This window comes from Sphaeramia orbicularis, chromosome 24, assembly GCF_902148855.1.
Source record: "Sphaeramia orbicularis chromosome 24, fSphaOr1.1, whole genome shotgun sequence".
Lineage (NCBI taxonomy): Eukaryota > Metazoa > Chordata > Actinopteri > Kurtiformes > Apogonidae > Sphaeramia > Sphaeramia orbicularis.
This window is the reverse complement of record NC_043979.1, coordinates 10279036-10296208: the sequence shown is the minus strand read 5'-3', so window position 1 is coordinate 10296208 and position 17173 is coordinate 10279036.

Genomic DNA, 17173 nt, shown 5'->3' with positions numbered 1-17173 from the left:
GCACAGTGTTCGTAGCCATTCGTAACAACATTTGTGACTGAGGCTTCATGTGTGTTGCAGATGTAGTTGCAGTAGAAGACTTGTGCACGCCGGGTTTGTTTATTCAGTAAAGGCATTTATTGTGGCTACACGAGTTATCTATCTGCGATGCAACACCTCTTTATTCTGCATTTCTGCATAATAGGATGGTTTTTATAACCATGAAATAGTTATTGAGGGGTGGATTGATTCAGACGGAGTACTACTGAAGGCCTAGTTGTGAAATGCACGGTCCGCCACTGGTTTACAGTAAATATAGCGGTAGGTGAATCCACATGATGACAGCCCACAAAACTACACCATGGTTTGTCGAGGAGGTTCAGACGTAAAAATTCAGCATGAGCTTGACGAGACAACATGCATCGAGCAAGTTTATCAGCAATTCTCTGAGCAGACGACACAGAAGTAACGTGCCGCATTGCTATGACGTCCAGGTACTGTAAAGTCAGTAGTATCCTAAGATGGAAACAGTCTCCAGGAATAGGACCTGGTACCCGAGTCGAGTTGAGCCGAGTCGAACCGGTTCCATCCACGTAGTGGAAACACGGCATAAGTTGCTAAGTTTTGCGACAAAACGTTGCAAAACTTGGCACGAGCTTTCACAGGGATGTGAGGCTGACATGGAAAAGGTTTGGATGTCAAAAGTCATTCGAATCTCATGTCTGTTCAATCTTAAAAATATCTAAGAGGTAATTTGTTCAGGTTTCACTTTAGATTCAAAGATGAAAAGAAAAGATTTTGGTCAAATGTCAAGAGTCAAGGGTGCACATTAAATAAACTTAAAACTAATTGTAGGTTCTTCATAACTAGTGAAATTACATGAACAGTAATGGTTTCTGAGTTGTAGTAAAAATGAATTTAGGAAATCCTCTTTCGTGGATTCTGTTAACCCAGAATCATAATCTTGTTATGTCTCAGGGATTTTTGTTATGTTTCAGGGAAAAAAAGAATATACTAAAGCTTTTGATACATTCTGTATTTGACCAAAGCCAGTCATTAAGTTAAGAACTTTTTCTTTAATAAATATACTGTATATGAAATAACAAATTTGTCACTTACATTTTTAAACACTACTCCCTACAATTAAATATATAATCAACCTGAAGTTTAAGTGTACCTTCATGGCTGTAAGTGGCAAATGTTTTAAAGTAAATACGCACACAAATGATTAAAGTACCTTAACTCAAAGTGGTTCTATGTAGCATTGATATTCCATACTGTCAACAGGGGAAGTCATGTACCGGAACACACAGAACCACCAAAATCACTACACTGTATTACAGACTGTATCATGCCTTGAATAAAGTATAAAGTTCATTGTTTATATACATCTGTATTATGGTATCATCAAGTTTTCTTCTTCAAATTAAAACTCATAGCTGCTTATTTTGACAGCCTGTCAAAATGACTCTCTGGTTGATAATTTACATTATAGCCCTGTTAGCTTAGCTCTGTTTTAGACAGAAAACATTCGCAGTAAAACAAATTACCTCCTTTTTCTGTACAGTCAGTGTTGTCAATAGCTACACTAAAGATCTGTTTGGAAACATCCAAACAAGGTAAGAACTGTCACAGTTTAGTCTCAACCATGGATCAAGGAAAGGTGAACAGATCAAAGATAATAATATCACATAATAACTTTATACCTCACAATCAAACTCACGTGTAGAAGAAATGCTGCCATTTCAGCATCAGACTCAGTTCTTTTCATTTAGACCTGTGTCCATTTGTGACAATGATGACAGTGCTCACTTTAGTCAAAGGCCCTGTGGCATTAGTTTTCCTCAACATGGGAGACTGGCAGAGTGTTACGGGCAAGTTAGTTACATTGGGACTGGGAATATTGCTGTAATGTAGAAGATGCTGGAAATGTGGATATACTGTGGATGTCATGTGAGAAAATGTTGGGTTTAACCAAACCCCAACACCAGCAGTAATATCATCCAGCTGACAAATTCCACAACACTGGCACAGCAGCTCATATCCAGAGACTGGTCCTTTGTAATTTCTGAAAGCTGAGATGACTGAGCAAACCTTAGGGGACATCAGGACACAACAGATGAGTAATTTCCTTCTCAATTTATCAAGCAATTAACTCAACTTGGAGCCTTTTCTCTATGACATGAAAGCTGACATTGCTGCACTTCAACATGAGTTCAAGGCCAAGGTTCTCTCTTTAAGTACTGCACAAACCTGGTGACTTACAACCATCAAAGAAATGGAAATCACATTTCACTAGCAGAAAGGGGGAGTGGGGGCACACTATTTCTACTGTCTTGAACAATTAGGTCCAAAATTTTTAACAGGGGAAAAATTAAAATGACTGAGTCTGTTCACTCATTTCTAAATCTAAATTCTCTGTAAGTGTGAAATGTGAGAGTGAGTGGTTGTTCCTCTGTCTATGTCAGCTCTGTGATGAACTGGTGACACATCCAGGGTGTACCCTGCCTTGGCCTGTTGTAGCTGGGATAGGCTCCAGCATCCCTGCAATTAAAGTTGTGCCATCCAAGCCAGCTCACAATTTGTGTCGATTACATTTCAGGGTGCTACGATTCAATTAATCAACGATTATAATGATATTAACAATTATTGTCACTATAACGATTATTACAGTTATAATGATTTTTGATGCATCATTTTCCCCATTTAGGATTTTATTCCTCACTCTGTGGTTACTTCATACTTCAAAACATGATACATTTGTCAGTATCCATAAATTCAAGTAATCAAACAAATTTACCTCCATTATCTCTTATTTGTGTCAAACCACTGAATGATCCAACATATTTTCCACCAGGAAACCAACAGAGGCCCACAAATAAAGATTTCCAGTTACCTGCAAAACATTTGCTGTATGAAAAGCAATACTTTTCAAAAATATATATATTTTCTATAAACAGTACAAAAAACTTTGTTGGAAAGAAGTCCACATTTTTTAAGGAAAACAAAGTGCCTTTAGAAATAAATAAGACTTATGTCAATCAAAAGTGGTTTTCACAGATTTCTGTACTAGTCTGATACAAAAACCAAACCAATTTCCTTATTTAGAGCCATGTCTGCTAAAGGTTTGCGTGTATTAAAACGTGTACAAACTCATTGCACACGCAAAAAAAATGAACAAACTGATTTACTTACAGTGCACACTAAGGGTTGCGTCTTTAAAAGGTGCAAAATAGTGTGTCTGCATCCAGTTAGTACATTTGGCACAATGAATATGCAATATGGGGCATTTACACGCAATTGAGCGTGTGCTGGGAGGAGAAAATGTAAATATATTAATTTAACACACACAAAGTGATTTATCAAACCCCAAAGCAATTTTGCTCATAGACACTATGTCTATATTTAACACATCTCAAAAGGAGGTGCAAACGGGTTGTATGTGTAATTGCGCATACACGGAAGTGGTTAGGAGAGATTGAAATGATGAAATGAGATGAGAACGCATTTTTCACCCTTGTGTGAACATTTTTGGAGTGACGAAAGAATAAAAAATTGAGATGTATGCCCCCACCCCCCCACCCCCCAAACTCCTCCAATGTTACATTTCCATCCATCAGGATCATTCAGCGCACTGTTACCATTAGTGCTGGCATGTCCCAGAGCAGATTTTACAGCGTATTGTCTCCAGTAGGGATTCTGTTGGGTTTCTGTAAATTGACTTAGAGTCTGGTTTTGAACAACTCTATATATAAAATGTCAAGAGATAACTTTTTTGTGATCTGGCACTATATAAATAAAATGTGATTGATTGAGTGATTTAATTGGTTTTCCCCTGTAAGTCGCTTTGGAAAAAAGCGTCTGCCAAATGCGTAAACATAAACATAAACAGTAGTGCATGCAAAATCCTCATTTAAATAAGGTGCTCTCCAAGACTTCGCACCCGTTGTAATTTGTGCAAGCAATCTTTGTAAATCACCCTCAAAAACCGCGGTTCACACGCAAAATTCTAGACTGCACAAGCAAATTAGGACACGCAAATTGGGATCTTATGCCACGTTTCCACTACGTGGTATTGACTTGACTCGGCCTTTTTGCGTTTCCATTCCGAAAAAGGACCTGGAATCTGGTAACCAGTACTACTTTTTTGGTATCACCTCCGCTGAGGTTCCAGGACTGGGGACCAGATACTAAAAGGTGACGTGTAAACACTGCAGACCACTGATTGGTCGTCTCTGTGACCCGCTGTTTTACAAACAACAAATGCAGAAGTTTACAGTAAATATAGCGGTAGGTTAATCCACATGATGACAGCCTGAAAACTACACCATGGTCGGTCCAGGAGATTCAGATGTAAAAATTCAGCATGAGCTTGACTAGACAACACCCATTAAGCGAGTTTATCAGCAACTGTCTGTGCAGACAACACGGAAGTAAGGCGCCGCATCACTATGACGTCCAGGTACTGTAAAGTCTGTAGTATTCTGTAATGGAAACGGTCTCCAGGAATAGGACCTGGTACCTGAGTCGAGCCGGTTCCACAGAGTGGAAACGCGGCATTAGTAGATCCGGCCCTTAGTTTTTCTGAACCTTCAAAAGCTCCTCAGGAACCCACTCAAACTCTCAGACCCTCCCCACACATATGCTTCTGTAGAAGACTGTAGAAAGCAGCTAATGCAATCTGAACCAACACAAAAACTAGCTTATTCAGTAATAATAAATGAAGATATTCAAACAAAATCCTCAACGAGCAGCAAAAATCCCACAACAAACTAAAGATTTCGCTATCCTCAATCAAAGCATACAACACATGTCGGAGCTATCCTACATGCTCTCCTCAGTGATTCCACAACTTTGGTTTTGGTCTCCTTGTACAGTTCAGGAACTGCATACTCGGCAAAATGCTTCCATTCGGAATCTGGGCTCCAGCATCTGCATCAGAGCACAACAGCCCTGGTTGTTAACAACAGCATACAGGGGTTGGACAAAATAATGGAAACACCTTAAAAAATCAACAAAATATAATTTAATATGGTGTAGGTCCGCCTTTTGCGGCAATTACAGCCTCAATTCTCTGAGGTATTGATTCATACAACTTGTGAATTGTTTCCAAAGGAATTTTAAGCCATTCTTCAGTTAGAATACCCTCCAACTCTTTTAGAGACGATGGCGGTGGAAATCGACGTCTTACTTGAATCTCTAAAACTGACCATAAATGCTCAATAATGTTGAGGTCTGGGGACTGTGCCGGCCATACGAGATGCTCAACTTCATTAGAATGTTCCTCATGCCATTCTTTAACAATTCTAGCTGTATGGATTGGGGCATTATCATCTTGAGGTGAAGGTGTTTCCATTATTTTGTCCAACCCCTGTATGTACGCACACCTTCATTTGGCTCTTTCAGAGCTGTGGGGAAGTTTTGATAATCCTTCCTTGCTGGTTAGCAGCAACCACCGGTGGCTTCTTCTTCTCCTCTAACCCAGGCTGGAAATGTGTGAGGTGCTATCGCATATTTGTAGTGTTACCACTGTACTTAATTTAGGTTTTACACACCTTACATATGGAATAGGTTTTGTCAATGCCCTTTCCGTCCCCTTATTCACAAAAACTGAAATGCTTCCAAACGCTAGCTTTTAAACCTGATGGGTAGATCTCATGCTCTGTAACTGTAGCCAAATAGTTAGAGTTGGTTTTACCGTGTTCCCCCTGGTCTGTTCCTTAAGGTGTCCAGGCAGCACGCGCCACTTTAATTTTCCTGCTGCGTGCTGTGGTTGTGTTCCTGTCATTTAATAATTATGAAAAATAATCATTTTTTGAACATTTATGAATCATTATTGAATCAGCCAAATAATTGATGTATTGGCACACCCTGTGAAGCCTGTTACCGGACGTTAGTCTGGGGTTGTCTGTCTTTTATGTTTGTCTGTCACTTCCTGTTTTATTTTGTTAAGTTTTCCTCATGTGTCTTGTCTGTGGTCTTTACTTCCCTTCCTGGTTCGTGTTCACCTTTTCCCTGATTACCTGACTCCGCCCTAATGTGTTCCACCTGTGTCTCATTGTCTTCCCTCCCTTTTGTGTATTTATACCCTGTCCTTTCCCCTGATCAGATGCCAGTTCGTTTTCTCTAGTAGATAACTTACCAGCGTTTTGTTCCTGTCTGTTCGTTTGCCTTACTGTGTTTCGACCTGTTTTTGTCATCCTGTTTTTGCCTGTTTTTTGCCTGCTCCCTGTCGGTTTTGTCAGCCTCCATCTGCCTTCCTGGTTTTTGACGTCTTCGCCTGGTTTTTTTCGGTACATGAGTTTGTCTTTTCCCTTTGTTCTGTCGCCTGTCTGATAGCCTTCCCGTGCATGACCTGTTTCCGTCCCTGACCTCCCTCTGCTTTCCCCTAGTCGCGGTGCCGACACAAAGTCCGGAGCCGAACCGTGGGTTCGCGTCCGAAACCCGGAGGACAGTTCAGACGAGGACCTCCTTGGCCGCTGTCCTCAAGATCCTGTTCATTATCATAATCTACCTAACTGTATACAATAAACTCTGTAAACTTTTACATCTGCTTCCGTGTTCTGCATTTGGGTTCTGGGTCTGTACTAACGGCATCACAGTACGAACTGGCCATAAAATGAACCCAGCAGAACTTAATCAGGTCCGGGAAGCTATTCAGTCCCAGGGACAGAGACTAGGGGGACATGATCAAGCCCTCCATACCCTGTTGGACAAAATGAATCAGCTGACTACTCAGGTCTCGCTGCTCACCAGTACCCAGGCTGCGGCCGCGGCCGCCTCAGGCGAATCCAGGGTTACCAGTCCACCGGCGAGAGGCTCGGATGAGCCTAACATCCCTCCTCCCTCAAAGTACGCAGGTAACCCTGATACTTGTCGTAATTTTTTCACTCAGCTTCAACTCATTTTTGACTCTCAACCCTCTCGTTTTTCTAAAGACTCTGTCAAGATTGCCTACGTAGCTAGTCTGTTGGAAGGCCCCCCTCTGAGTTACTTCAATGCACTTTTTGAACAAGGCTCACCGGCAGTTCAGTCTTTTTCCGGTTTAGTGGCTGAGCTTAAAAGGGTTTATGATCACCATTGTTAGAAACTAACTAGCCGGTCATGAGCTAATGAGGCTGAGACAGGGAGATAGGCCTATCAGGCAGTATGTTAGTGATTTTCGGTCCCTGGCGGTAGAATCTGGCTGGAACAATCAGGCCTTGATTACCGCCTTCCTAAGCGGCTTATGCCGCGTAGTGGGCCGAGAGATGGCGCTCCGCCAACAGCTCCATTCTCTGGATGACGTCATCGCTGAGGCTGTCCGGGTCGCTGATCAGGAGTCAGTCTGGCAGGCAGACGGATCTGAGAGTCACTCATCTGCTTTGTCTGGTTCAGTGGTCGCTCAAGAGACTTTTCGTTTCCCTGTAAAAGAGACTGGTAGATCGTCTAAGGAAGAACCCATGCAGCTGGGACGTACCCATTTATCCGCTGAGGAACGACGACGACGCCTGACCGAGGGCCTCTGTTTATACTGTGGACAGGGGGGCCACAGAGTCGCCAATTGTCCTCTGAAGCCTGAGGGCAAGTCAGGTGAGGGGTCCTTGTTAAGCAGAACTGTATGTCTATCATCTTCATCTCGTCAGTTTCCACTGGTTTTTCTCTGTTCTGATTCTGTGTCTCTGCAGCTTCCCGTTCTGATCGATTCCGAGTCAGACGTGAATTTAATGGACATTAGCCTGGCCAAAAGGCTGAACCTGGAACTGGTCCCTGTACAGCGTCCGTTGGAGGCCCGGGCCCTGGATGACCATGTTATCTGTCATGTGACTCATCGTACCCAACCTGTCAGCATACAGTTTTCTGATGGGCACACAGAGAATCTCAGTTTTCATGTGTACAAGTCTGATTCATAACCCCTTATTTTGGGGTTTCCCTGGCTTCAACTACATGACCCTCATATTGACTGGATCACGGGGGAGGTCCAGTCTTGGGGTAAGGAATGTGAGACCCATTATGTTAGTGATAACTCTCCTGTGACTTTATCTGAGGCTCCACAGATCTCAGTAGCTCCGGTCTATCTCCCTAAGACTAGTGAGGAGGATTTTCCTGCCTTAGAGAAGGTTCCTCATTGTTACCATGACCTCAAGGAGGTTTTCAGTAAATCTAAGGCTACGGCCCTTCCTCCACATCGGCCATATGATTGTGCGATAGAACTGCGCCCTGGCACTTGCCCCCCTAAGGGGAGATTGTATTCCCTATCAGGACCTGAAACTATAGCCATGAGGAAATATATAGACGAGTCGCTGGTGGCCGGCCTTATTAGACCCTCCTCGTCCCCTGCGGGGGCAGGTTTCTTCTTTGTCGACAAAAAGGATAAGTCACTCAGACCATGTATTGATTACCGGGGATTAAATGACATTACTGTGCAAAACAGGTATCCTTTACCTCTAATGTCTTCTGCTTTTGAACTGCTGCACGGGGCTAAAATTTTCACTAAGTTGGATCTCCGTAATGCCTATCATTTAGTGAGTATTAGAGAGGGGGATGAGTGGAAGACGGCTTTTAACACCCCTAGCGGCCACTACGAGTATCTCGTGATGCCTTTTGGTCTAACCAATGCCCCCGCTGTGTTTCAAGCTCTGGTGAATGATGTGCTCAGGGACATGTTGAACGTTTTTGTTTTTGTGTATCTGGACGATATTCTAATTTTTTCTCCAGACAAGGAGTCTCATGTTCAGCACGTTCGTCAGGTCCTCCAGAGGCTCCTCGAGAATCAGCTGTTTGTCAAAGCGGAGAAGTGTGAGTTTCACCGTCCGACTGTCTCGTTCCTGGGTTTCATCGTCTCTGAAGGAAAGGTTCAGATGGACCCAGAGAAGGTTAGTGCTGTTAAAGATTGGCCCACGCCGTCGTCTCGGAAAGACGTTCAGCGATTTTTAGGGTTTGCTAACTTCTACAGAAAGTTTATCCGGGGGTTCAGCAGAGTGGCTGCCCCCCTGCATAGTCTCACTTCTCCCAAGTCTGTGTTTAGATGGAGCGTGGAGGCGGATAGGGCTTTTAACGCCCTTAAAGGAGCTTTCTCCTCGGCTCCCATCCTGGCTGTGCCGGATCCATCCCTGCAGTTCGTGGTGGAGGTCGATGCGTCTGATCTGGGACTGGGGGCGGTAATCTCCCAGCGTTCTCTGAATGACAATAAGCTCCACCCGTGCGCCTTTCTGTCCAGGAGACTCTCTCAGGCAGAGAGGAACTTTGACATCGGCAATCGGGAACTGCTGGCCATCAAGGTGGCCTTGGAGGAGTGGCGACACTGGTTGGAGGGGACGGAGGTTCCGTTCCTGATTTGGACTGATCACAAGAACCTCGAATACCTAAGGTCAGCTAAATGCCTTAATTCTCGTCAGGCTAGATGGGCTTTGTTCTTTACTCGTTTCAACTTCACCCTGTCCTACCGTCCCGGATCTAAGAACGGTAAACCGGATGCTCTGTCTAGGGTGTTTCACCCTGATAACACTGTTGATGTTCCTGAAACCATTTTACCGGGCTCATGTTTTGTGGGGGCTTTTCGGTGGGACATAGAAAGGACAGTTGCTGATGAACTGGTTAATTATTCTGTTCCGGATGGTGTTCCGCCAGACCGGCTGTTTGTTCCCCCTAACCTTCGTTCCCAAGTGATAAATTGGGCTCACACCACCAAGATGGCTTGCCACCCCGGGGTGAAGAGGACCCTGTTCATCATTAAACAGCGGTTTTGGTGGAAGGGAATGGATAAGGAGGTAACAGAGTATGTGGCTGCCTGTCCTGTTTGCGCCTCCTGTAAGTCGTCGAGCAGATCTCCATCCGGACTGTTGCGCCCGCTTCCGACCCCTAGGAGGCCCTGGTTGGATATCACCTTGGATTTTGTGACTGGCCTTCCTCCTTCGGACGGTAACACTACTGTATTGACTGTGGTGGATAGGTTTTCTAAGATGGTTCACTTCATTCCTATGCCTAAATTGCCTTCTGCTAAAGAAACAGCGGAGGCGCTGTTGAGGCATGTGTGCCGTTTACATGGTTTTCCTAAAGACATTGTCTCTGACAGAGGTCCGCAGTTTATTGCCAGGTTTTGGCGTGCCTTTTGCTCCCTGATTGGTGCCTCTGTCAGTCTCTCTTCTGGTTTCCACCCACAGACGAATGGACAGATGGAGCGTTTAAACCAGGTGTTGGAGGTGGGACTTCGGGTATTGGCTTCGCAGAACCCCGCCTCTTGGTGTCGTCAACTGTTGTGGGTGGAGTATGCACACAACTCGCTACCCTGTGCTTCGTCTGGGCTGTCCCCGTTTCATGTGGTGTACGGCTATCAACCACCTCTGTTTCCCTCCTTGGAGAAGGAGGTTAGTGTCCCTTCGGCGCTGGCGCTGATTAGGAGATGCAAGAGGACGTGGTTCCGGGCCAGGCAGGCCCTGTTAAAGGCATCAGCACGGTACAAGTCGGCTGCTGATCGTCATAGGACTCCAGCCCCAGTCTACCACCCTGACCAGCGGGTGTGGTTGTCCACAAAGCACCTCCCCCTGAGAGTGGAGAGCCGCAAGCTGGCACCCAGGTTCGTTGGTCCCTTTCCTATCTCTAAAGTGATTAATCCTGTCTCTGTTCGTTTGAAACTACCAAGGTCTATGAGAATTCATCCAACCTTTCATGTGAGCCAAGTGAAACCAGCCAAGGAGAGCCGTTTGGTTCCGCCCGCCCAACCACCGCCGCCCCCCCGCCTCATTGATGGAGACCCGGCCTACTCTGTCCGCTGCCTTATGGCAGCTCGTCGCCGTGGGAGGGGTTTTCAGTACCTCGTGGACTGGGAGGGGTATGGACCTGAGGAACGATCCTGGGTGCCGGCCTCCTTCATCTTGGATCCAGACCTGATCCGGGACTTCCATAGACGCCATCCTGATGCCCCTGGTCCGTCTGGTGCCGTCCCTAGAGGGGGGGGCACTGTGAAGCCTGTTACCAGACGTTAGTCTGGGGTTGTCTGTCTTTTATGTTTGTCTGTCACTTCCTGTTTTATTTTGTTAAGTTTTCCTCATGTGTTTTGTCTGTGGTCTTTACTTCCCTTCCTGGTTCGTGTTCACCTTTTCCCTGATTACCTGACTCCGCCCTAATGTGTTCCACCTGTGTCTCATTGTCTTCCCTCCCTTTTGTGTATTTATACCCTGTCCTTTCCCCTGATCAAACGCCAGTTCGTTTTCTCTAGTAGATAACTTACCAGCGTTTTGTTCCTGTCTGTTCGTTTGCCTTACTGTGTTTCGACCTGTTTTTGTCATCCTGTTTTTGCCTGTTTTTTGCCTGCTCCCTGTCGGTTTTGTCAGCCTCCATCTGCCTTCCTGGTTTTTGACGTCTTCGCCTGGTTTTTTCGGTACGTGAGTTTGTCTTTTCCCTATGTTCTGTCGCCTGTCTGATAGCCTTCCCATGCATGACCTGTTTCCGTCCCTGACCTCCCTCTGCTTTCCCCTAGTCGCGGTGCCGACACAAAGTCCGGAGCCGAACCGTGGGTTCGCGTCCGAAACCCGGAGGACGGTTCAGACGAGGACCTCCTTGGCCGCTGTCCTCAAGATCCTGTTCATTATCATAATCTACCTAACTGTATACAATAAACTCTGTAAACTTTTACATCCGCTTCCGTGTTCTGCATTTGGGTTCTGGGTCTGTACTAACGGCATCACACACCCCTACTTGCAATCCTCCTGACAACCAAATGGATGCATGGATGGATGGATGGATCAATAGTTTGTTTCTGTTATGATTGAACAAAACAGTTTTGCTTCATATCCCTCTTCTGTTTTCATTTTCACTTAAATGTTTTGCAATTTTCAATGAATCATCATCATTATATCAGAGGAGCAGTGTCTGAAAGATAACTTTCAAAGTTCTTTCAAAGTAGCACGGTGTTTTAGAAATGACACAGACACCACAGACTTCATATCTGTTCATTTGTAATTCTATGTCTCTTTAATAAAGTCCTAAATTAATCCTGAATAATAATCTGATTCCTTTTCTCAGTGTCTGGCAGAATCAATATAATTAACATGAAATTTATTCATCTGAAGTGTTTAGTTTAAAAAGTGTTGCATCAGTGAACTGTAGGTAATATTACCACAGGTCTACACAGCACCTTACCTGCTAATGACATGTTTCACCAGTCTGTGCTGCTGTGATTCTGCTCACTTTCAAAGATGGAAAACTCCTACATATGAGCCATTATATAGTAACATATTAACCCTTCTGGCTCCACTCTTTACAAAGGTCTGTTCCACTTATGTATTTACATAAAAACAGTTCATTACATTTAAAATGCTTTATCTCAGGAACATCTTGTCAAAATGTCCGGAAATTTGGCGTAAACTTTTATTTGGACTTAAATATTCAATTCACAGTCAGACCAAAGCATTTCTATGTTGAATGGCCTGTTCTCTCTGAGTACCTTGGTTTCTTCCACCTTTAAAAACAAGTACATATAGATTAGTTCTCCCATCAGTGCCCTTGACCAAGGTGCTGATGAAGATCTGGAGTGGGTCTCTTAGGCTATGTTCAGGCAGCAGGTCTTAATGCATAATTCTGATTTTTTAGTGAAATTTGAAATTTTTTTTTGCATGCTCATTCATATTGCACATTAAATGTGACTTCTATCAGTTTTGAGTATGAAATGCGACCCTGAAGTGACCCGCATGGGCAAAAGGGGTCCTGATGTAATACGTGGCCATGCAGGCATGCACTGTGTTGACAGAAGTAAATATTTCTCGCTGCTCCTCCTCTTGGGATGCAGAATTGTGATCTTTGTCGCATTTCCATGACATAAAGGTCAGAGAAATGCGACCTGGCCATTCAGACTGAAGTAGCACTGCAAAATATCGGATATGTATCGGATTTAGGACCACATATGAAAGTGGCCTGGGTCGAATTTGAAAAAATCAGATTTGTGCTATTCAGACTGTGTTTAACAGATCGGATACAGGTCAAATATGGGCAAAAAATGTTGATTTGGGCCACATTTGCCTGCAGTCTGAGCATAGCATTAGTGACTTCAATCATTGCTCCTAACTGCTACATACTAATGGTAATATTGTGATATGTGTATATTAGGATGGGGAAAATGCATTCCTATTTTCTCTATGGGGATAATAATGTGAGTTAATGTTTAATGTCTAACATGACCTCACAAACACAAGAAAACAGCATCAATAGGTTATGATGCAATGATTGTTTATGTGTTTAAATGAACTGCATATGCATGTTTTTTTTCAGTTTCAGGTCATTTCGAATATGCAACAAAACAAGAAAAACAAGTGGTGCCAGGCACAACAAACCCCACCCCTCGTATGTGAACTTTGACCTACTTTTCTCAAAATGTTATCACATCTATTCTGGGTCACTGGCAATCTATAAACCCAGTTTGGTATGAATTCAACCAGTAGTTTTGCTGCTAAAGTGTTAACAGACAAACCAAACCTTACACAATACCATTTGCCTCCCCTTCGGGGGGCGAGGTAATAATTATGCCTTAGTGCCAAGAAATGAAACAGATTTCAAGAAAACATGAAAGCTGAATTGAAAACAACATATAATGACTTCATTCGCATATTCGAAAAAAGTGGGAGGAACTGTAACTTAAACTTGCAACTTTTTAGTTTTTGTTTTTCGTTCTTGCATTTGAAACCAACTGCAGTCGACTCTTAGATTACTTGGCCATACTGTTTATGGTTTCTTGTGCCATTTCAAGACAATGCAAAATGTTCCTATGGAGGTTGTCAGGTTGAAAACTAGTTTTAGTTTCTGGCTGGCAACAGTCCTAACCCATTTATTTTTTTGTCCAAAAGCTTGGAACAATGAAGCTTGGGTGTGTGAACTGGAATGGTACATGTTCCATGTTGGTGGTAAATGGGCAGAGATTATATCGGTTTGAAATGGGCATGGTTTGCCCATTTGTGGCTGTGGTTTGGTAACTACATAACTGCGGCCAATGTTGGAAAATGGTTACGAGTAGACTGACGTGAAACAAAATAAAAGTTTAAAGCTGACACACCAGGTGTTTGGAGGAGGACAATATTGACTCAAACCAATGTATATGTGTTGAAAATTTACAACAGTAAGTATCTCTGTTGTCTGGCTGTGCAAAACCACTTCAACAGTAAATTTACTCAAAGAAAAGCTGAACTAATGTATATTTTTTCCAATATGCACTTATGCTATTACTGTGATAGGTGATGTCAACATGACTGAAAATGAGTAGACTATCTGAACACTCACATTCAGTCTTGTAAATTGTAAATGAACAAATTGTATATCAAGGCTCTGCCTACTGTCTAAGAATAGCCTCAGACATTCTGTTTTCATGTCATCCCTGGTCCTGTCTTCTCTACTGTTGCCATTTCACACATGCTAAGCACACTCTATGATGGATGACATACTCGGATGAAAGAAATGGATAACACTGAGCCTCTTTTAGTCACACTGTCACATTCTCCTTCCCTTGTAACGCTTTACGTTCCAAAGTATATAGTCAGCAATACACCAGGGACAATTGACACAGAAGGGTACTCACAACAAAAGACAAAGCAGAGGCAGTATGATAAAATGAGTCAAAAGTCGGAAAAATATCTCAGAGCAATGACTCTGTCTTTGCTTTTCCTTCAATTCAAGCATTAAATGGAGGATTTGAGTGGAGTGTTTGCTGAAAGAGGTGCTGAACTGTATTATTAAAGACTCAAAGTAAATTTATTTTTTTGATGTCCATTATGGATGTCTTTCACCACAAAGTGTTAGATGAATCGAATTTTTTCTTGAACGTTTTTGTGGTATTTCATTCATTCATTCATTCATTCATACGTTTATTTATTTAGTTATTTATTGTCAGGAGTGATTTCGGGTATCTTGAATTTTTGGCTCCTATGCCGCTGCTAGCCACCAGAGGGCTGTCAACATACTTTAGCTTCATGTCCAACTTGACCAACTTCACAAGGTTTATATGTCAATGGGTATGGTTACATGATGTCTTTTAAATCTGATTTATTTTTCCAGAAGAAATTAATTCGGAACTAAAGTATTTTCTGTTGTTTACATGGAAATGTTAAACCCAAATAAAGGTTTACATGAGGTATTAATGAGGTAGATAAGTGAGCAAAAGGGTTTGCGCTACAGTGCTCATGTTGCCTTGTTCTTGCAGCCCTTCTGTTAGCTTAGCTTAGCATAGTCACTGCATTTCCATGGTGACACGTAGCCAGTTTTTTAAAGGTGATTTGTTGTCTTTTGTGAGTGATTTTCTGAAATCCGATTCTCCCTAATTATTTCTTTAGATCTGCGACTTACTGCACTCATACAATCTTGGGACTGTTGTGTTGACGGAAGTTGGAAAATCTTTTTGTTGGAAGGGATGCGTGCGCTAAATTAGCTTTGCTTTACCGTTTTAGCTTTGCATTAGTTTTTATTTCCCAAGATTTTATTACTGCAGTAAGTCACATCACCATGATTTGAGCCTCAATTATGATCATATTGACCCCACCGGACTAAAGTAATGATTAGGGAGAATTGAATTTCACAAAATCACTCATAAAATACCACAAATCACCTATAAAAGCCTGGCTACGTCTGACCGTAGGAATGAAGCGATTATGCTAAACTAGGCTCAGCTAAGCTAACGGAAGGGCTGCGAGAACAAGGCAATCGGTGCACTGGAGTGCAAACTGATCTGCCCACTTATCGAACTCATTAGTGCATGACAAATGAATTAATAAAAAAACAAGTGGTGAACTATTCCTTCAGGGTTTTAGAGGCTGGTGGATCCTATCAGAATAGCCCACTGGAACGGTTTGGGTTGACTATACTGCATTGTATATTCTTCCGCCAGCGCAGAATGTGTGCGTCATCGCAACAGGACAAGACAACGAGCATGCGCAGAATGGCAGGAATAAAGTCCAAACGGAATAAAGGGTTTACATGTCCGAGGAATAATTTAGATCGGAATTAAAAGGGGATTAAACCAGTGACTTTAATCGGGTTTAAATTTAATCCGAACTTTTCTTTTTCAACTGGCATAAGGTGTTTACATGGGCATCTTAAATAGGATCTAACCTTTAATCAGATTAAACCAGGAATTAAAGTTGTCATGTAAACGTACGGATTGTAAGTAATTAAATTATTAACAGCATTACAAAACTAAATACAGCATTTGCGCCATGCAAAAAGACATTCTAGTCTTTTATGTTCAACACTAATATGAGCTAAATGGTAACATTAGCAGGTCCATGCTAATGTTTTCAAAAATTTGATATCTAGATTAATATATTGATATTTTTTGGTCCCTCTGGCAGGAGCTATTTTTTTAATGGAAAATATGGAAAATGGAAAACCCTGAAACCTTTTATTACAAAAAATATTTTGTGAATAACACGGATGAAGCAACAATACTTTACAAGCTAAATTAGCTACATGCCAATAGCACTCATCTTTGTAGGGGTTGTCAGTCTATAAGTCTGAAATTTGGCGTAAACACTCGGACTTGAGTATTAACTGACTTAATATATAAAATAATGTATTTTAACTAGACAAATACAAGGTCTTAATGTGTTTTAGTACAGATTACATACTGCTAGTCTCTGTTATCAACTAGTTATAGAAATTTCCCAAAGGTTGGCAAGACATTTATCTTTCAGCATTCAGCACATCACCAGAGCTGTTTTTTAGGATTCATCATCAAGCTACCAACTGCTACACATATCCTCAGAGCATGTGTCCACTCCATAGATCAGCCTTGGATGTGTGGATCTGACCGGGATGACCTTAGGATGTGGTGATGCAGCAGATTGGGATTGTTTTGATGAGCTGCCAAAGGAAACCAATGTGTATCTCATTGCTGCAGCTTGGTAAATTAGACCATCTCTCCTTCTCTCTCCTCATATCCACAAAGGGAATCTCAGCTCTCCCCGCTTTTCTTTGATCTCCTCTGAATAACAGTGTGGGTGGAAGATTGGCGATACTGCAGATTCCTACACAGTCACTGGTTGAGTTAATATATTCTGAAAATCCTCCTAAATTCACCTAAGCTGGCTCTCTTTTTGGAATGAACTACACTATCAGTAGAGTTCTGTAGTACAGGTAGCCTCTGGGTGTGCTGTTTTTTTTTTCAACAAGAAACCTCAAGTTGACCCCAGCTTGACCTGTAAGAAAGGTCGCCGAGAATATGGCTGACGTGTAGCTA